The sequence below is a fragment of the Dermacentor variabilis genome, chromosome 3 (genome assembly GCF_050947875.1).
Source record: "Dermacentor variabilis isolate Ectoservices chromosome 3, ASM5094787v1, whole genome shotgun sequence".
NCBI classification, from domain to species: domain Eukaryota; kingdom Metazoa; phylum Arthropoda; class Arachnida; order Ixodida; family Ixodidae; genus Dermacentor; species Dermacentor variabilis.
In genome coordinates, this window is record NC_134570.1 from 134,577,662 (window position 1) to 134,599,739 (window position 22,078).

A 22,078-nucleotide genomic window follows, 5' to 3' on the forward strand; every position below is an offset into this window, starting at 1 on the left:
GAGAATTTTTTAAATTGTTTCGACCCCGTCGGTGAGGTTCTTCTCGTAAAGTGGAAGGACAGCAGTGTTGTAACAATGGCTACAAACTACGACGGTATTGAACTCACGTCCTTTGTAAAGCGGTGGTTGTCTGCAGTTCACGAAAGGGTGAATGTTCCGCAACCGAAGTTGTTTAGCAGCTATAACCACGGCATGGGAGGCGTAGACCTCTTAGATCAAGCCATAAACAACTATAGAGTTGGCATTCATGGCAAGAAGTGATGGTGGCTTTTGTTTATGCAAATGCTTAACGTAGCCGTGGTGAATGCATGGAAACTTTACCAAGCGGTTGCAGATGAGCTAGACAACCTCCTTGCGTTTCAAAGGAATGTCACGCGGTATTACCTGCGTCTAAGCACAAAACATAATGCCACTCGCAAACAGCCAGCTTCCATTGCAGGAGACATTGTACTTGACAAGGGAGGCCACTTTCCAGATAAATTAGAAAAGCAGCTGCGGTGCCAATATTGCCACAAAAGGTCGATGTGGGCATGTGTGAAGTGCAATGTAACACTTTGAAACACGAGTGCTTCAACAAGTTTCATGCACCTAAGTAACAGCATGGAGCAAGTGTTTGTTTGCAATGGGAACAACCCAGCGTACTGTAAAAGTACACCTCTGTAAGTTTTGAAGGAATAAAGATATTTTCTCGATACTGAAGGAATTTTTTCTATCCACTAAAGAGACATCGTACACCAAAAATAAACAGAATTGGTTGCGTAGATTTTTCTTGGTCCCTAATGGGGGTTAAAGACCCTTTCTGCATTTCACTTGTAATTAAACAGGGACATTAGAATTAGATGAGTGCTAGATGTTCATGTTTTAAACCGATTGTGTTCAAGCACGAACATCAAGCAAACATCTAAGAAAAGGATGGTTCACATCTAGCAAAACAGCCTCTGCATTACATTGACAATGTGACTGTATTTTTCTGATGTTCAAGCCTCACTTAAAGATTTGTCAGCACTTTATGAATGCACTAGCCCAAACAGTGCCTCTCCTTTACACTGGAGGCACTGAAGAAAACATACAGTTGGCCTTTCTTTGTTTCAAATGTATCTTAATTCAGCCATGTTCATTATTCCGATAAGCTAACATGCTTCAATACAATTATTATGAATGAGGTGATGTATTAAATATAACTGGAAGGTGTTGCTAAATGTATAGCATATTGTGATAAGTTGTGCACAACAATTAAGCTGAACACTGAAGCTATACATTCAAAAGTATATTTAAAAAATTTTAATTATGGGGTTTGACGTGCCAAAACCACTTTCTAATTATGAGGCATGCTGTAGTGGAGTACTCTGGAAATTTTGACCACACGGGGTTCTTTAATGTGCACCTAAATGTAAGTACACGGGCGTTTTCACATTTCGGCCCCATCGGAATGCAACCGCCGTGGCCGAGATTCGATCCCGCGACCGCGTGCTCAGCAGCCCAACACCATAGCCACTGAAGCAACCATGGTGGGTGTTGAAAAAATTTCAAGAATAGTAGTCTTTCAGGGTGCAACCTTTATCTCAGCTGACATTTTGTTGTTTATCTCAAATATTTTGGTTTGCTCATTTTCTAGCTGTGATAACAATGTGATGTGGTAGAAGCACTGCCTCTTGCAGTTTTCTGCCAATGTCTTCAAGGTTTTATAAGCAGTTTTGTTCTTTTACATATTTTAACTCCACTCCCTTAGCAAGTACAAAGTGGTACTTGCTGCTCTCAGTATTTTGAAAGCTAAAGCAGGCAGGTCAGCATGCCAACTGCTGTTACTGGCAGAGATAAATTAACACAAAAATTACATTTGCTAATTTTTATCAAGAAAAATATCCATCCTTACAGGGAAATAGATTGGACTAATTCAATTATACGAGACTCTCATCAATTGCAATCAGCTGTTTAACACAGCCTGCATTACTTTCACAGTACTGAAAGCCTCTCGGCGAAGCCTGACCGCTAGAGTGCGCATTCTCAGGTGGCGGATAGAGAAACGTTCCATAATATGAAGGTATACAAAGCTTCTTTACTTTATGGGGCAGGCATTTATTCCCATGGACCAATAGGCACTAATAGTGGTTCACAACAATGTTCATGTTTGCTGTTGCTTTTGTGGCCTTTGCTTTTAACAATTTTTGAATGAAGCCACTGCTGATACCTCCTGCAATGATGCCATGATTGTAGCACTCTGCTGCTGAGCACATGGTCGCATATTTCATTCTTAGCTATGGTTTGGGGGAGATAGGAGGAGGGTGACTCAGTGGTGAAAATCCGGAGTCTATAACTATGGCATCTCTCACAGTCCTAGGGCAGTTTTTATGAAACATAAAAGCATTCATGGTTATAAAGCTTTGTGCAAGTGAAATATGGTGATGAGGGTAAATGAGTTCACATATTTTTCTGCCACAATGAAAATAAATGGAGTTGTGACCCGTATGATGGCAACAGCTACCCATTTTCAGTTGATTAGATGTACCAAATAATTTTGTAGGATGCAATATTCTTGCATTAGGTAATACTTACACAGAACAGAACACCATCAACACTATGACTCAAAGTCTCTCTCAAAAAGTATTTCCTCATTTAGTGAGTTTGCTTGCAACTAGCCTTTTCTGTCGGCATGTTTCTTTACAGGTTAATGCCTCAATCTTGCTCTCTTTTAAGCTAAAACAAAGTGCCTCATTTCCATTTCATCTTTTGATCCAGGCAGTCATCATCTGACACTATGTGGAGTGTTCAGCAGCATACAGCAAGCACATGCTTTGATCAATGAGTGGGCCAGCATCATTTCTACGCCAGCAAGAACATAAATGCTGAAAATAAACATTTCCTGCCAAAATGTGTGGTTGTTTTTATATTGCAAGCTTGAATTAAGCTTTATTTGCTTCCTCATTTAGGTTTGTAGGGATACATAGAGTCGCTAATGAATGCCTAGGAGAAGCCTTGAAGCCTTTCCACTAGTGCAATACTGATGTGCATGTGTACTGTACTTGAGCATGATGATACAGAAAATACAGAAACGTAGTTGAGGATATCATACACCAATGCTCAAGGAAGCAGTAGATGAACACAGAACCAATTATTGTGTCACCCAATTTTAACTGGTTCTACCAAGATGCATAAGAACATAATGAATGCTTTCATGATGCATTGCTCAGGTTAGCCAGATAAAGTTAAACATATAAATGCATGCATGTCAGTGCTGAGAATCTTAGCATAAATGCTATAATGTCATACTTGCACCCTTCAGCCACACTACAAAAAAAATTATGCGGTTTTACGTGCCAAAACCACTTTCTGATCATGAGGCTCGCCGTAGTGGAGGACTCCGGAAATTTCGACCACCTGGGGTGCTTTAACGTGCACCCAAATCTAAGCCCCACGGGTGTTTTCGCATTTCGCCCCCATCGAAATGCGGCCGCCGTAGCCACACTACAAGTTCCACAAAGTTTGCATGACCTAGTCTCAAAGTACTTGATTTTCTAAGATGGTGCGTAATAGTGATGCAGAAAGTTGATGGAGGCAAAAGATTATAAACATGAAGAACAAGAAGTGGTAAACGGACAGACTGTGGTGGCCGTGACTAAGCATGAACGTAAAATGCACGGACTAAATGTGATATCCATACAATATGCGAAATAACATCCATGTGTGGGAACTGCCTATATGAAAGGAAAAAAAGTGTAACACTTGCAATCTACCAGCAGAAAGGTTACTTCTGGGCAGTGGAAGCAGATGGGACATTAAGCTCGAGTGCACTTGGAGCGGTATATTTAACTTATGGGGCAAGTCTTCCTCCTTAGCTGTCCTTTCTCACTGAAAGCCAAGATGCATGTTGGCCAAGGTTATATCAGAGAGCAACCAGCATCCTTAGCAACTATTACTATTTACCCCATAAAAGAGGACAGTTAAGCCTAAAATGAGACTTGCGGCACTTTTTGCGATTAGTCAGAGATTGTTGGGGCCTTTCACCAGTTTTACTCTACATACATCACATAGTGGTCCTGAAAGCAACCCTATAGCAATGTCTGTCAGAAAAGATGAAGTGTTCTGTCGTGACATACCTGACTTATGGAATGAGCATATTGCTAAAATACAATTTTAGAAAATGTTAGTGGAGAAATTGACCTTTTAAGTTCATTTAAATAATGTCTGCATTGGCTTAGCTAGGGGGGGGGGGGGGAGGTTTGAGGTGTTGAATCCCTACCCCGTACCTCCTTTCCTATGGAATTGAAAGTTTCAGGAGACGGGCTCAGAAAGAGCGACATCAATGAAAGGGATAGGTTGAATGTGAAAGCTAGCCGAGGGCTAGTGTCGGTCCGAAGCTAGGGGGGGGGGGGATCCCCTCTCCCAAGTACATGCACAAAATGTCTTTGCTGTCCCACCAAGAACAAATAGGCTAAATGTTTAGCTTACTAAGCATCTGCATCAGCTCGCATCTGATTGTGAAAAAGCATTTGTGCTTGTTGGAAGAAAGAAAGACAATTTTGCTGGTTGTACTGGCGATAGCTGATGCCTGAACATTGGCCAGAAAGGGGGATGGTGCAATGATGAGGGAACCGAACTGGAAAAAACATGGAGTGGGGAGCAAAAAAAGCACAGACAATGTATTTACAATAATTACAGTACTTACAATAGGGAATCTTAGGGCAATTTACTCCGACATTTTGCCTCCCATGCAGGGGATATACTGGCTAGTAGGCAATTAAGAAAGCCCATTTCAAGAGGTGTAACCCTACGGGCTATCGTATATTGTACATGTAAGATTCCAGTAAATTCTGGGGGCCTTAGCTTCGTTCACGGCCAGTGTCAAGGTGTTTTTGAAGTGAACACACAAGTTCAACCACATCGCTGCTCACACCAGGCATGCGTGCCTATGTCAGGCACATAGTGATTACGGGAGCAGGGAAATGCTTTATTGAAGGGAAAATCGACAAGCATGCAAAACGCTGTCTCAAGCAACTGCACATTTTTCTTTGTTGAAAGAATGATGACTTTATCATTCTCCGAAGAACAACCAGCCATTGCTTTGTGCCAATCGCTGGTTGCACACACAAAATGCCCCACTGATGAGACACTCAGTGGATAGGAGATGCATAGCCTGACATTGCTGCTTGCAAGAATATTTGAGGTGCAAACACAGAGGCAATGAAAAAAAAATTGAGCTGTAGAACCCCCTCCCCTGAATCCAATGTTTAGGACCGCTATGTCTAGGACTACACTCATTGCACCAGATGGGCACAAGGAGTGCATCACTTTTGGAGAGAAAAGTAGGAGAAAGGGTTTGCCCAGTGCCTGTAGCAGGCAGACTATTGTGGCCCCACCCATGGTGCATCTCTACCTCATTTCAGATTCTGTTGACCACAACTACTGAGGGGGATGAGAGTTAAAATTCCACACAGAAAAATTCCACACAGACAAAAATGCGACAAGCACATGCTTAAAACTTGGACCAGGCCTTTGCGTCATCGAAGAGCTTTTAATTTCTGGTACTTCCCCGAATCATCGACCACAGTGTGCAGAAGAAAAGCATTCCGGAAATATTGCAACTTGCTTGTTTAGGAAACTCATACTAAGCACCCCCCCCTCCCCTTTTTCTTCTTTTACTTTCCCTTGACTCTGACTTTCATTCTGTTAATCAACTTCAGAAGAGCTTGCTCTCAGGCTAGTTTGTACACTGTGCTAAGAATGAAAACATGGAAAAAAGACTGGACAAGAAAGAAAGGCCTACAGAAAGTCGATTTGTGCACAGCAATTTATTTCAAGGACGGGGATGCTGGGCCAGGGAAACTAAGAAGCCGCCACAACAAACAGGCGGGAAAGGAGCTAGATGAATGGCTTTGATGTCCACACAGGAACAGAAATATAGGAATGTTAGAGGCCGCCGCATTGCTCAACAACCCCGTGAATGTTGAAGAGTGCAACAGTGACTGGCTGAAGAGAGTTTCAAGGAGCTCCTGGGAGTAGGGAGATGGATATGATGAGGGGGGGCCAGGGTGGTGATGCGCATTAAGGGCACCAAGAATGAAGTTAGTGAAAAATTATTGACGTAGGGGGATCATCTCATCACTGCTCGATCGCTCAACACCAGACGGCCGTGGCCAGTTGCCCTAGCTGAGGCTCACCTGCCCTGTCATAGCATGTGCTGCTTGCTGCTTTGCAGTCTTTAGAATAACCAGGTGTCAGGGCAGCATGCCCATAATGCCTGCAATTGAGTGATAGGCGACTTGCAAAATAAAGCCCGCTCTCTTCCATACATAGCCATGGCTGAGCCACTCACTAGCAAATCTGGTAGGAAAATAATGCTGATCTCCCCTGTTACTTGGGCTGCAACAAGTCTGGACTGCAAACAAGAAGACACAAGACAGAGCACTGTCATGCTTTTGTTAGGTCCCGTTTTTAGCACAGTTCGCTTTTTCCCAAGTAATGAACCTACTAGGTCATAACACATATTATATAAATGCATCTATTTGTAAACAAGATGTTATATCTTTTAAATATAATCAGGTTTAAAAACAAAATGAGCATGATAGCATAATTTGAAGTGCAGTGGCTGCATGCATTGGCAATGAAAAACTTTTGTCAGAAGTTAAGCAAAATTGTTTTGGCAAGGTAAAAATGTGCATCCTCGTTACTAAAGCATTCCTGTCCGGGGACTGCTAGGAGTTTGCCTTGGCGTGATGTGAAACCTGCACACACACACAGCCACACACACAGCCACACACACGCATATATATATATATATATATATATATATATATATATATAGTGAGTGAGAGAGAGATGGTGGGAAAGAGGAAGTGGTACTGGCCAGTGGGGAACCCCCCCCCCCCTGAGATAAATTTATGGCTACACCAATAAATGTCTGTAGTGCCTTGTGATAGCAGTAGGTCTTGGAACAGAAACACTATAGATGATATCTCTGAACCTATTGAGCCTATTCCTGTTTAGAATGGTGATGGATTTGTCCCCAAAGAATTATACAAACTGTACAATGGAATGTTTTGTACCACCTCTAATAACTATGCTGTAAGAAAATAGATAGGCTGAACTTAAATGTTGCATGAAATCTCTTAAGGGGCTCGAGGATAGGTAAAGATGACTAAACTCCCGTATTCTTGACTGAACACCCCACCTGGACTCAAGAAAGTTCTTAGCAGCACCGCTCCACAACAGAAGCGGTTGCTCAGCTTTAATCAAACGTCATGTCAATCACTGTGAAGCACAGTGTCATCTACAGTTGAGGGGTGTCACTGTGCTCAGCTTGGTGGGGTGGAGCTTCCAGCCACAGATGGTTTCAGAATACAGGGTAAGTGACCGCACATTTTACTCTCATCGTCGTGAAGTCTGGAGACCAACATTTCGGTTTGAACAAGTAATGCTTTAAGCACTCTCTCATGCACATGTTTGCTTTAGGGCAGAGTCAACTTGCATTTCCTGCTCCTGCCACGTGCATGTGATACAGAAATATCTCAATAAAATGATTTTGATCTAGGTGGTACACATTCTCTGCAAGGCGATTAAATGTTTGTGTAATAAAAGAAGCCCTACTCGTGCTGCTCTGCATCCACAGTAATATGTTCACCAAGATATCTTTTTGTCACAACAGATTCGAAATTGCTGCAAATGTAAGAGGTTATGCAGCTAACGTCTAGCTGTTTACTTGTGTCTCGAGAACACACAGCTTTAGGCGACAGAACTATATTGCATGATAAAAAGGAACTTTTTTAGACTGCTTGTTTTTTTCTTCAAGAAAAGCAATTGTGAAGGTTTTAATGGCAAAGTAATATAGTAGGTAGGTGTTGGCAACGCGAACAAGCCATGCAAATTGTATGAATTAAATATGAACTATCCAGATGAGGACACCCCCCCACCCGCGATACATTGTCAATGCTGTATCCAATGCTGTGACATTTAACACATATTGCGACTAAAAAAAAATGAAGGATAACTAAAGCAAGAACAGCATTAATAAAACAACAATATTGAATGTAAAATTTATATAATTTTTCTCAATACATTTTCTTTTTATCTTTGCATAAACTGCGGCCTCACACACTGCGGGCACCTTTGCCAACAACCTTCACATTTCACCAGTGCCGATTCTAGCTTCCCTTATTCTCAACTGCAATGTTTTGAATGTCAGGCCATGTTCAAGTGAAAATTAGTTTGTGATGGGCATGTGGGTCTCACAGTTTCTCTGCCTGAATAATGGGGCAATTATAATTGCCTTGAGGAGAACTTTTAAGCAGAAAAAGCTTGGTGGATGAGGAAGAGCAGTGGCTAGGATAAAACATTTCAGGAGTTCTATGTAATAAGGATACCGAAGTAATATGACTAACTTTACAAGAATATGAGGCCATTATAACGCTAGGGTAAACAGACTGGCCAGTCACATAATGAATTTCAAATATTGTAAGTGACCTAGAACACCTTGCATGACTGCCGCATTAAGAAAAAAAAAGTAGCACTGTCCTAAAGAGACTGCTTTTTTGCCTGTTTTTGTTTATTCTGCTATGCCACTGTATACGTTATTACTATTACTTTTTTTTTTCCTTTTGAAAGAGAAAGTCACCATACGCCTGGAGGTGTTAGATCACCTTCTTGGTGTGCTTCTGATATATGGATTGCTCGAAAACAGTAACAATGTTGCTTGGTTTATTGCCTGAGTAGACTAGAATGTAACGACTGACCAAGGAAGCAGCAGGTGTGTGAATATGCACACCCTGTATCCAATCAACCCCTATTTCAATCAATTTCATGTAAGTACAATTAGACCTCGATATATTGAACTTTAATGTAACAAATTGTTTTACTTTGCAGAACTCATTTGGTGTGCATATAGAATGAAATCTTCAATTCATTGAATTCTGTTTACCTGCAATTTCAATTTAATGAAATCATAAATTCTTCTAATATTTAAATAAGCATATGTGTTGTATTTAAACTATAAATTCTATGGACTTCCAAGCATGTTTCGGGAGTAAAACTTCACTATTTCCTTCCTAAGTGTATTCAACTTCGGGACAAAATTCTGCAACAGTTATAAAATTACCACAGGCGACAAGCGGCTGAATGTGAGGTATCTGGTACAGACAGAAGGGGGAACTTACAAATCACAATAGCACACATTCAGGCGAGTATATAAACAGGCGAACTAAGCAGGGTACAAAAACAACACAGCACTGCTTTCATAGGTCCCAACTCAGAGTATCGTCAAAGTTGGTGCAAGCACGCATCCGTAGAGAACACGCGCTCCCAGCATGCGCTGGCCAATACTTCGAGATGACACTTATGCGACCACCAGGGGAGATTATAGCACTTGTTTCTGCTCTGATCGTATAGTGTTTGAGTGACGTCCCATCAACACAAGTACTACTTGCAAATGGGGCGACGACCTTCCATAACTCTAGAACATCACAATCACAAAGACTGCTTGCACATGTACTAACCAGCCAAACAAACTAACCCCGTCTGTGATTAAGACCACTTATATGGAACATATAATGCAGAAACACCTCGAAAAAATTTCTCCGTGTTTTACAGTCGCTCACAAGTAATGTCCAAAGTGCACTAGTGCCGTCTTTTAAAAATCCCAATGGGAGCCAAGCCAAATGAGCACTAGTTGGCTATTTGGGTGAACACAGCGAGGGTGTTACAGCAACCTACTGAATGCAACGCACCCACTCGAGCGACCGGGTGCGCGCAACACCGGCATCGGCAAGAATCTGAATAGATGATTAGTGCATGCACAATAGTTTTGAACCTTTTGCAATATATTAAATATGACCTCTAGCCATTTAGCACATCACATGCAAGCAATGCACCAATCACAGACTTGAATGAAGTAGAAAAGAGAGAGCAAGCTCTAGTGAGGGGGTTATAAACTTTTATCGAAGGACCTTACTTTCGGCAGGGGCATACTCCATAGTATGCACTGCATCATTCTAAGGTTATATTCTAAGGTTAAACGACAACCAGGTCTATCGAGATATAAGAACTGGACCAGGACACAGCCTTTGTGCAGTATCCATGTAAAGGATTTGATTCCGGTGCTGCCACCGTGAACGTCTGCATAAGCGGATGTTTACGTTTGCAGCGCTGGCCTCCTCAGCACAATACAGGATCAGTTTCACCGCAGCTCGGCTGCTCGGCGGTTGCACCCAAAACCTCGCTCTACTTCTCTCTGCATGCGTCTCTACAGCGGACACATTTCACGCCCGTATAGCTTCGTGACTCGAATGTAGCAAGCACACGCAATGGAAGACGAAACGAACACTACAGCGTCCATCAATGACGCCCCAGCTCCTCAGCCCCAGTCAACAGTCGTAGCTTACATCCCTGCCCCGTCGCAGCCATGGATGCCACTTCCAATGCCCAAGTGCAGCTGCCACCGTTTTGGCCGAAGAATCCTGCCATGTGGTTCATGCAAGAAGAAACCCTGTTCGATCTGCGACGCATCACATCGCAACGCGTGATGTACCTGCACGCCGTCTCAGCACTTTCCTCCAAGCTGGCTCATGAATTCAACGCCCTGAGAGCCCCACATCTGGTCGCACCGTACGACCATTTCAAGGCCTCAGTGCTCCCACACAAAACCATGTTGGAGAGAAGCCGTTTGCAGCAACTCCTCAACACGGAAGAACTTGGCGATCGCTGACCGTCGCAGCTATTACATCAGATGCAACAGCTACTCGGCGACCGTACCCAAGACTCCGAGAGCCCTATATTGAGTGAGCTTTTTCTGCAACGCTTGCCTCAGACACATCGTGGTTTTGGTAGCTGTGGATGATATGCCTTTTGAAAAACTGTCAATGACTACTCTGGCACAAGCTCCACGGTGTCCTCAACCACTGTTACATCAGACCTCAAGGCCCGACAATCTCGCCACAAGAAGAAAATTGACCGGCTGATGGACACCATGACAGCAATGCAGATGGGCACACCTAGTCGCTCTCGATTGGCTAAGGGTGGCTCATGTTTGCATTCCCATTCCTGCCCGAGACACACTTTCGATGGCTGCTGCTGGTACCATACCAGTTTCAGCGTCAGCGCTGCCAAATGTTGACAGCCTTGTTGCTGGCAGGGAAACATAGAAACAAGTCACTAATGCCGGCACGTGGCTCAACCACTACGTGAAGCCGCCTCTTCTACATCACAAACAGGACCACAGGTCATCACTTTCTAGTGGACACTGGTGCAGAGGTGTCATTGCTGCCTTCCGCCTCGACTGGCAACATTGTCCAAGGGCTGCGCCTTTGCAAGCTGTGAATACATCCACAATCGCAACATATGGCTAACACTCGCTGACAATTTACTTGGGCCTGCGTCACATATTTCGGTGGATTTTCATTCTCGCGGACGTGTGCTTCGCCATACTAGGTGCGAACGTTCTTATCAATTTCGGTTTGAATGTGAATCTCCGCTCTCGTCAATTTGTGGTCTGTACGACCAGCGTCTCCAATGCAAGGTATCCTCACACCTCTGTCTGCTTCAACGCAAGCAGCTCTGCATTCTCCAACACCTAAATTTGCCTCAATCCTCAGTGAATTTCCTGAACTTAGCAAACCTAGCAACCTGGAACTTCTGGTGCAACACACTGTGACGGACCACACTGTCACCTCTGGTCCTCCAATGTCCTGCAAGCCACAACACCTTGCTGGAGAGCGCCTCGCCACAGCTCGCAGAGAATTTGACCACATGCTCCAGTTAGGCATCATCTGCCCTGCACATGGTGCCCAAGCATGACCTCGAAGATTGGTGCCTTTGTGGAGACTACCGTGCGTTGAATGCTCGCACCACCCCCAACCGGTACCCGCTTCCACACATTCACGACTTTGCTACCACTCTTGCTGGAACAACCACATTTAGCAAGATTGACCTAGTCAAGGCATATCATCAAATTCCTGTGGAACCAGCGGACATAGCAAAGACTGCCATCACGACACCTTTTGGCCCATTCGAGTACGTCCGCATGCCTTTCGGGTTACGGAATGCTGGCCAAAATTTTAAACACTTCCTTAATGAAGTCACACATGGTCTGCACTTCGTTGTTGCCTATCTTGATGATCTGCTGGTGGCAAGTTCTTCACCAGAGCAGCACACTGGCCATCTGTGGTTGCTGTGTTCGCAGCTCCAGGAACCTGGCTGGAGTATCAACACAGACAGATGTGTCTGGTGTTCACAACGTCGTATTGCTTGGACACCTTGTCACACCTGAGGGAATCAAGCCATTGGACAGAAAGGTTCAAGCTTTGCGGGATTTTCCACGCCCAACGCTGCTTCGCAAGCTCCACGAATTTCTCGGGCTTCTGAAGCTCCACCGTCAGTTCCTGCTTAATATAGCCAGCATCATTCTACTTCTGACTGACATGCTGAAGGCTCCAAAGGCACCATCTGCAATCTTGGAGTGGACATCCGAAGCAGATGCAGCCCTCCAAGAAGCCAAGAATGTCCTGGCACATGCCACCCTCCTAGAGCATCCCCTAAGGACGCACCTATGCGGATCATCACCAATGCTTCCTCCAGTGCCGTTTGGTGCAGTTCTGCAGCAATTTCAGCGGAATGGGGAGCCCTGTAGGATGGATGGATGGAAAGTAGGAGCATCCCCTTTGAAACGGGGTGACGGCAGTTGCCACCATGCTCAGCTTTTTATTTTGCCTTTTACTTTTGTTTACCTGTGTTGTGCATTATTAAAATTTCCGATTTTCTTTAAATACATCTTCCTACCCTTTTACCCTTATGTCACCTCTCTGCTTTTGAGCCACCAATCCTCCAATCGCCTTTTGCTAATTTCCACCGCATGTTTATTTACATGACTATTGTTATCTCTGAACCCTAGGGCCTCAGGATGCGTGACTGTGGCCGCATCGACATCGGCATCACATTTTAGTATGAGGTGTTCCATTGTTTCTACATATTTACCACACACAGTACATGTGTCTTCTTCGTTAAATTTCTTTTTATAGCTCCACGTTCTAAGACATAGTGACCTAGCTTCAAAGAGTAGGGCACTGCCTCTTGAGTTATCATAAAACGCTTCCTTTCTGATCTGCTGTTTCCAGTATCGATATAGTTCCACACTATGCTTCTTTTCCATTGCATTTGTACAATTTTGACCTTCCACATTTTTAACCTGTCGTTTAATGCTCTGTCTTTCTTCGTCCTCGTGTCTGGCGTACTTACTGGTTAGCTTCCTAGTTCTTTTCCGCCATTATGAGTCAACACTCTTTCTGTATAGGTATTTAAATACCTTAGCTGCCCACCTATTATCGTCCAATTTCCTCAGACGTTTTTCGTATCGGATTTTACTCTGAGCTTCCCGTGCTTCGAACGATGCCCAGCCCATATTCCCCTGTAGTGCTTCGTTTGTGGTTATACCGTGGGCACCTAGTGCTAATCTTCCCACAGCTCTCTGATTTACTTCTAGTCTCGACTGAACCTCTGACCTTAAACACAGTACCGCATTCCCGAAAGTAAGCCCCGGCAACATTACTCCCTTCCAAATACCTCTCAGTACCTCCTACCTGTTGCACCCCCACAATGCCCTGTTTCATTATTCCGGCATCTCTTCGCCCTTTTGCTATGAAAGACTGTTCGTGCTTTTCCATGCACATCTGCCCTTTGTTTATCCATACCACGAGATATTTGTAATCGGCCACTCGGGGTATTTCATGGCCTTTTATTGTAAGCTCCTGATCAGTTGTATCATTGAAAAACATCCCACTGGATTTATCTGCTGCACTGAAACTGAGACCTAAACTGTCTCCTTTGTCTCCACAGTAATTAACTGGAGTTTGCAAATCTTCCTGGCTATCTGCTAACAGTACAATATCGTCCGCATACATTAAACCCGGTAGTCGTTGCTCAATAACCTTTCCGCCTAATCTGTACGACAGATTATAGATTATTGTAGGATGGATGGATGGATGTTATGAGCGTCCCCTTTGGAACGGGGCGGTAGGTTGCGCCACCAAGGTCTTGCTACTATGCTGCCTAATATCCTACCTAGGTTAAACAATGAAAAAAGAATAAAAAAGAACGCTATGAACTACCACGTCCAAATTTTCTGATCACCTATTGTGAGCTGTGCTTTTGTACGTCTCCGTCTTTTGTCGTTTCCCTACTTTTCTTCCACCAATCCTCCAAATGCCTCTTACTAATGTCTATTGCGGACATTTTTGCTTTACCACTGCTCCCGCTGAACCCAAGGGCTTCAAGGAGGCCAGTTGTGCCTGAATCGACCGCTGGGTAGACGTCTTCACATTCTAATAAAATATGCTCCGTTGTTTCCCTAGCTTTACTGCAGCAAGCACATGCTTCTTCTTCCTTCTGATATTTCACTTTATAGGTGCGTGTTCTAAGGCATCCCGATCTCGCTTCGAAAAGTAATGAGCTTCCCTTTGAGTTATCATAAATTGTTTCTTTCCTGATTTCGTTTTTCCTCTTAAGTAGTTACTCATGGCAGGTTTACTTTCCATTGCCGCCACCCATGAGATTGTTTCAGCCATTCTGACTTTCCGCTTGACAGTCTTTGTTGCTGCGTTGCCCACCCTACAGGCCACATACTTGCTGGTAAGCTTCCTAGTTCGTTTCCTCCACTGTGAATCAATGTTTTTCCTGTACAGATACCTGAACACTCTCCCAGCCCATTTAATTTCTTCCATATTCCTCAGGCGTTCTTCATACTCAATTTTACTGCGAGCTCCCTCACTTAAAAACTAGTCCAGTCCATATCACCCTGCACAGCTTCATTTGTAGTCTTCCCGTGAGCGCCCAATGCGAGGCGACCCACTGACCTCTGGTTCCCGTCGAGTCCTGATTGTACCCCTGATTTAAAGCAAACAACCGCATTTCCAAAAGTAAGTCCTGGAGCCATTACCCCTTTCCACATAACTCGGAGGACCTTGTACCTACTGTATCCCCACAGCGCTCTGTGCTTCATTATGGCTGCATTTCTCTTCCCCTTGACTGTTATGATTTTTTCCTGTGTTTCCATATATCCATTGCCTTCGTTTATCCATATACCAAGGTATTTATATTCTGTTACCCGAGGTATTTCTTGGCCCTGTATCTCCACTGTCTCTTCACTGTTTTCATTGAATACCATAACACCTTATTTTCTAAGACTAAATTTAAAACCTAAATTATTGCCTTCCTGTTCACAGATATTAGCCAGATGTTGCAAATCATATTGCTTGTTAGCGAGCAACACAATGTCATCCGCATAAAATAAACCTGGCAGTTACTGCTCTATTACTGTACCTGCTTGCTTGTATGAGAGATTAAACCTGATATCACTTCCTTCTAGCGCCCTCTCCATCCTCACCATGTACATCATAAACAGCACCGGGTATAAAGGGCACCCCTGCCTCAGTCCCTTGTTGATATGAACTTTCTCCGCGCTCCTCATCCATTCCCATTCAACGCAAACGGTATTTTCTAGGTAAATCTCTCTCAAAAGCTGTAGACAATCGTTACCTAAGCCTTCCCCTTCCAGAATATCCCAAAAAATGTTGCGGTCTACGTTGTCGTAGGCTCCTGTAATGTCCAAAAAGGCCACATACAACGGTCTGCTTCCTGCTTTTGATATTTTAATACACTGAGTAAGAACAAACAAGTTATCATCCAAATGCCTACCTATTCTAAAGCCATTCTGAAGCTCTCCCAAAATGTCATTATTCTCTGTCCATGCTTGAAGCTTTAATTTGATTGCCTGCATTGCTAGCCCATATATTACTGATGTAATGGTCAACAGTCTAAACGAGTGAATTCTGTCTTTCTCCCCCTTACCTTTATAAATTAAGTTCATTCTACTTTGTCGCCAACTGTCAGGTATTCGTCTATCTTTTAAAGTTTTTTCCACTGCTTTCACCAGAGCTTCCTTACTTTTTGGTTCCAGTTCATTTATCAGCCTAACGGGAACCTCGTCTAGCCCTGTGGCTGTGCACTTAGGAATTTTCTCTTCCGCTTTCTTCCAGTCTAAATTTGGCAGCACCAGCTCCTTTTCCACTTGGGTCTCTTTCATGCTCTTTTTTTCTTCAAATACAACCTCGTCCTTGCCTTGGAAAGATTTGGCTGTTACTTTTTGGATTTAATTTATTGCTGCTTCTCCTTCCAGTCTGTTTTCATCTTCGTCTAGGATATGTTGTTGTATTGTTGTTGACTTCCTGCCTAATAATGTTATGTGATTCCAATATATTCTATGTGCGGCCTTCTTTTTCTCACGTATTTCTGACAACCAACGTTCACTTTCACCTTTTGATTTTGCTTGCACCAGTATTTGAACCATAGACTTTTTCTCCCGGTATATTTCCCATTTACTGGTTACTTCATCCTGTGGCAACTGCGCCTTCTTTGCCTGCCTGTGCTCTCGAGATGCTTTCTGTCATTCGGCGATCGCTTCTCGTATCTCCTTGTTCGACCAGCTTTTCGGTTTCTTTTTTCCTTTCCAACGAACATGTTGTTTCTCTTTCCGCATCTCTGTCGTTATTACACTTAGAAGCTCACCATATTCCCACTCCTTACTTGGCCACTTGCCAAGTTCTTCCTCAACTCTAGTGACTATATTTGCTATTTGTTCAGCGTTCAAATTTGGACTGGCCATTTTGCGCTCCTTGCTCTCTTTCCTAACTACATATCCCATTTTCAAAATGATGCGTATATGGTCACTCCCTATGCTGCTAAACCCTTCCTCATCGATGACCATTTCTTTCAACTTATCATGAATTCCTTCTGTCATCAGACAGTAATCAATAGTCGATTGCCGGTTTCCCACTTCCCACGTGATCTGTCCTTCACACTTAGGCCCTGTATTCACGATCACGAGGTTATGTTGCTCGCAAAGGTCTAGCAGTGACTTCCCGTTATTGTCGGTATAGCCATCTAAATCCTGTACGTGGGCATTCATGTTACCTAATAGGACAATCTCAGCACCATTCCCGAAACCCTTAATATCAGTGTTCATGCATTCCACTAACTCTTTATTCTTCTCTGTGCAATTTTTTCCGGTTTACAAATACGTAACTCCCAGCCAAGTTTCTTTCCCATTCATTGTACCTGGTAACCAAAGATGCTCTTGACATGATGAATTTACTCTTTCCCATTTGGCTCCCTGATGGATGAGCATTCCGACTCCCCCTCCCTTTCTTTCCGGCTGAGTTCTGTTGCGCCCCCCCCCCTTCTCATACATAATTCTCAATAACTGGCGGCTCTTCTGAGTTTCTAAGGTGCGTTTGTGTAACCGCATACACCCCTATTTGTTCTCTATGTAACTGCTCCTCAATCTCTGCCCACTTTTCCTTTCTTCTGCCGCCCTGCATGTTTATGTAGCCTATTGCATGGCGAGCTCTTGTTCTTGCTTTCCTCCTTTTTCTGTTATCGAAGGTGATGCTCTTCTGAGGTTCCCTTAGGGGACCTTCATTACTACCTACTCTGACCTCCTGAGTGCCCGCGGGCCCCCTAAAAAAGCAACAGCGCGACCCCCAAGTCGCCAGCCCACTTTTCGTGCTAGCCTGTAATTGAAGTGGATTCTATCTCGTTTAAAACCACAACTTCTCACTTCCCTGTTTACTTCGACAACCACGAAGCCCTTCTCTCGGCTCATTTTCCATATTGCCTCATTGGCAGCCATTACGGCTCTATGTACGTGACTGTCATGCACAGGCACCTCCGGCACCGTGCACACCATGATCTGCACTTGAGGGCATAGCTCGTGCAAGTCGTCCACCCCCTTCGCCAAGCGCTGGGCTAGTCCTGGCCCTTTCCCGTTTAGGACGTCATTTAGCCCACCTGCTACTACGACAAGGTTGCGCACGTGGGCATTTTCCGTGAGCTTTTCTTTTGCTTGCTCCATGACAGAACTCAGTGTCCGCCCTGGAATTGTCCCTACCGCCACTCTTTTGTCGCCTTTCACCCTCTCCACAATTGCTTTTGAGCACCCAGCCATGTTTGAGTCGACAGCGATAATCACCCTTTCACTCTCTCGTACCTTTCCCTGCTTCCCTGTGTCCTTTTCCGCGTGATTCGGACTCGACAATTGGCATTGTCCCCTGGGCTCCTGCTTTTTCCGCGTGGCGGCCTCAAGGTGGGTGCCGCTCTTTCCAGCTTCCTGTGGCTGCAGCGTCGCCTCACTCGGGGCGTGTTGCGCTGCTTCACTAAAGCTACGCCGATTCACCGGCGGCGAGCTGGCGACCGCTTGCTTTGACTTAGCCGCCCAATTCCCTTCCAGTTTTTGGACGGCTTCCCTGACGCCCTCGCATGACCTGCACGTGAAGCTAGACCCCTCCGCGTCTGCTAAATTCTGGAATTTAGTCTCGTCGAGGAAGCACCATCGCAGGCACTCGTCGCACTGCACTAGAGGATCCGATTTCAGCGCCACGGCCGTGAACGTTTGTGCAACGAGCGGATGTTTTGTTTGCAGAGCCGGCCTCGTCGGCGCGGAAGGCACGTACAATAAAAAATCAGTTTCACCGCCGCTCGGCTTCTCAGCGGCTGCAGCGATGCTGGTCGGCTGCTTCACGCTATTTTCACTTCGGCGTAGTACGCGCAAGAAGTGCGCAACGATGAGACAACAATAATTAGAAAGGTTGGTCGATGAAACGCCGGGCAACCGCACAAGGCTATGCATAACAGCTTGTACTAAAGAGTGAGCAGGGTTACAGTACTTAACGAAATCCCTCGCTAGGCTAAGCAGGCGGGAAAAGAAGGAAGAAAAAATTGAAATAAAAACTTACCTACTGTTGCGCCGTACGATCTCTGATGAACATCACTCACCAGGGTATACTTTCCGAGTGCGCGCCAGCCTGTCGCTGAGGAGACGGGCCCGCTGAATCAGTTACTTCTGCTTCAGCGTTGTGTGTCCACACGTGTATACACGGTAACTAGCAGGACGATTCAGACTTACTGAAAAGTTTCTGCGCGTCACAGGCGCGTGTTCGGCGCAGTTGTACAGGATGAAAAAAAAAAGAAACATCTACGCGTGATATTTCTGTGAAATGAAGCCGTCCGGCAGCATCAGGACCATGACGACTTTTGAACTTTCTTCATGGCACGACACGACAAATGCTCCACTACAAAAACTCCACTCTGCGCGCCATATTGTGGAATGCATGGCGGGAAGGCTAGTAGTCATAGAGCTACATAAAAACAAGGCCGAGGCTGCGTGCACACACGTGGTAGCAGACGACCCCAAGTGGAGTCCGCTGCTGCACGCATCATGACGTCACACAAAAAATTTCATAGAAAATACATAAAATGCTAACAATATCATTTTGTTGTTAAATATACTGCGCCTAAATAGATAAACCATTTGTTTATTGCTGGGTTTTAAAACCGAAAATGACCACCGCCGCCGCCTACACGCGTCGCGCGTGGACGCAGTGGGAAGGTCCGGGGGTGGTAAGCAGTGGAACAAACTTTAAAAGATAGACGAATACCAGACAGTTGGCGACAAATTAGAATGAATTTAATTTATGAAGGCAAGGGGTAGAAAGATAGAATTCACTCGTATAGACCGTTGACCATTACATAGGTAATATACAGGTTAGCAATGCAGGCAATCAAATTAAAGCTTCAAACTTGGGCAGAGAATAATGGCATTTTGGAAGAACTTCACAATGGCTTCAGAATAGGTAGGCGTTTAGATGATAACTTATTTGTTCCTACTCAGTGTACTGAAATATTAAAAGTAGAAAGCAGATCGTTATATGTGGCCTTTTTAGACATTACAGGAGCCTATGACAACGTAGACCGCAACATCTTGTGGGATATTCCGAAAGGGGAAGGCTTAGGTGACGATTGTCTACAGCTTTTGAGAGAGATTTACCTAGAAAATACCGTTTGCGTTGGATGGGAAGGGATGAGAAGCGAGGAGAAAGTTCATGTCAACAAGGGACTGAGACAGGGGGGTGTCCTTTATCACCGCTGCTGTTTATGATGTACATGGTGGGGTTAGAGAGGGCGCTAGAAGGAAGTAATATCGGGTTTAATCTCTCATACAAACAGGCGGGTACAGTAGTTGAGCAGCAGCTCCCAGGTTTATTTTATGTGGATGACATTGTGTTGCTAGCTAACAAGCAAAGTGATTTGCAACGTCTGGCTAATATCTGTGAACAGGAAGGCAATAATTTAGGTTTTAAATTTAGTGTTAGAAAATAAGGTGTTATGGTATTTAGTGAAAACAGTGAAGAGACAGTGGAGATACAGGGCCAAGAAATACCTCGGGTAACAGAATATAAATACCTTGGTATATGGATAAACGAAGGCAATGGATATATGGAAACACAGGAAAAAACCATAACAGTCAAGGGGAAGAGAAATGCAGCCATAATGAAGCACAGAGCGCTGTGGGGATACAATAGGTACAAGGTCCTCCGAGTTATGTGGAAAGGGGTAATGGTTCCAGGACTTACTTTTGGAAATGCGGTTGTTTGCTTTAAATCAGTGGTACAATCAGGACTCGACGGGAACCAGAGGTCAGTGGGTCGCCTCGCATTGGGCGCTCACGGGAAGACTACAAATGAAGCTGTGCAGGGTGATATAGACTGGACTAGTTTTTAAGTGAGGGAGCTCGCAGTAAAATTGAGTATGAAGAACGCCTGAGGAATATGGAAGAAATTAAATGGGCTGGGAGAGTGTTCAGGTATCTGTACAGGAAAAACATTGATTCACAGTGGAGGAAACGAACTAGGAAGCTTACCAACAAGTATGTGGCCTGTAGGGTGGGCAACGCAGCAACAAAGACTGTCAAGCGGAAAGTCAGAAAGGCTGAAACAATCTCATGGGTGGCGGCAATGGAAAGTAAACCTGCCATGAGTAACTACTTAAGAGGAAAAACGAAATCAGGAAAGAAACAATTTATGATAACTCAAAGGGAAGCTCATTACTTTTCGAAGCGAGATCGGGATGCCTTAGAACACGCACCTATAAAGTGAAATATAAGAAGGAAGAAGAAGCATGTGCTTGCTGCAGTAAAGCTAGGGAAACGACGGAGCATATTTTATTAGAATGTGAAGACGTCTACCCAGCGGGCGAATTCAGCCAGCAGCCAGCTTCTGCTTCAGCTGCTTCAAGAGCACCGTGGATCGGAGGTCCGGAAGCAAGACGTCCAAGGGTGTCTTGACCATCTGACCCAAGGAGCTCACAGGGGGCACGGCTAGTGACATCGTGGGGCGTGGTCCGGTACTGAAATAGTATCCGGGCAATCTGCGTCTGGAAATCCCCAGTGTGGCACTTCTTGAGCTTGTCTTTGATAGTTTGCACCACCCGCTCGGCTGCGCCATTTGAAGCAGGGCGGTAGGGGTAGAGCAGGATTGGCCACCCTGGTGCAATACTTGGCCACAACCTCCTATATGAACACAACAATCAAACCCCGGCCCTCAGTCTCCAGCAGCTGCGAAGCAACTGACCCCGGCGGCGGTCAGACCTGTGACGCAGCAGAGGGTGCTAAGAATCCCTGGCTTCGGACAGGCCGCCATTGGAACATGAACCTGGCAACGTTTAACGCTAGAACGTTATCTAGTGAGGCGAGTCTAGCAGTGCTATTGGAGGAATTACAGGGCAGTAAATGGGATATAATAGGGCTCAGTGAAGTTAGGAGGCCAAAAGAAGCATATACAGTGCTAAAGAACGGGCACGTCCTTTGCTACCGGGGCTTAGCGAAGAGGCGAGAACTAGGAGTTGGATTCATGATTAATAAGAATATAGCTGGTAACATACAGGGATTCTATAGCATTAACGAGAGGGTGGCAGGTGTTGTTGGGAAACTTAATAAGAGGTACAAAATGAAGGTTGTACAGGTTTACGCCCCTACATCCAATCATGATGACCAGGAAGTCGAAAGCTTCAATGAAGACGTGGAATCGGCGATGGGTAAAGTAAAAACAAAATACACTATACTGATGGGCGACTTCAATGCCAAGGTAGGCAAGAAGCAGGCTGGAGACAAGGCAGTGAGGGAACATGGCATAGGCACTAGGAATAGCAGGGGAGAGTTATTAGTAGAGTTTGCGGAACAGAATAATATGCGGATAATGAATACCTTCTTCCG

The 22,078-nt window shown here is 44.6% G+C and overlaps 1 pseudogene; it reads right to left on the reverse strand.

Annotated features, from left to right (window-relative positions):
• Positions 1–19,128, reverse strand: part of LOC142576303 (uncharacterized) — an 86,361-nt pseudogene extending 67,233 nt beyond the window's left edge.
• Between the last annotated feature and the right edge of the window lie 2,950 nt (positions 19,129–22,078).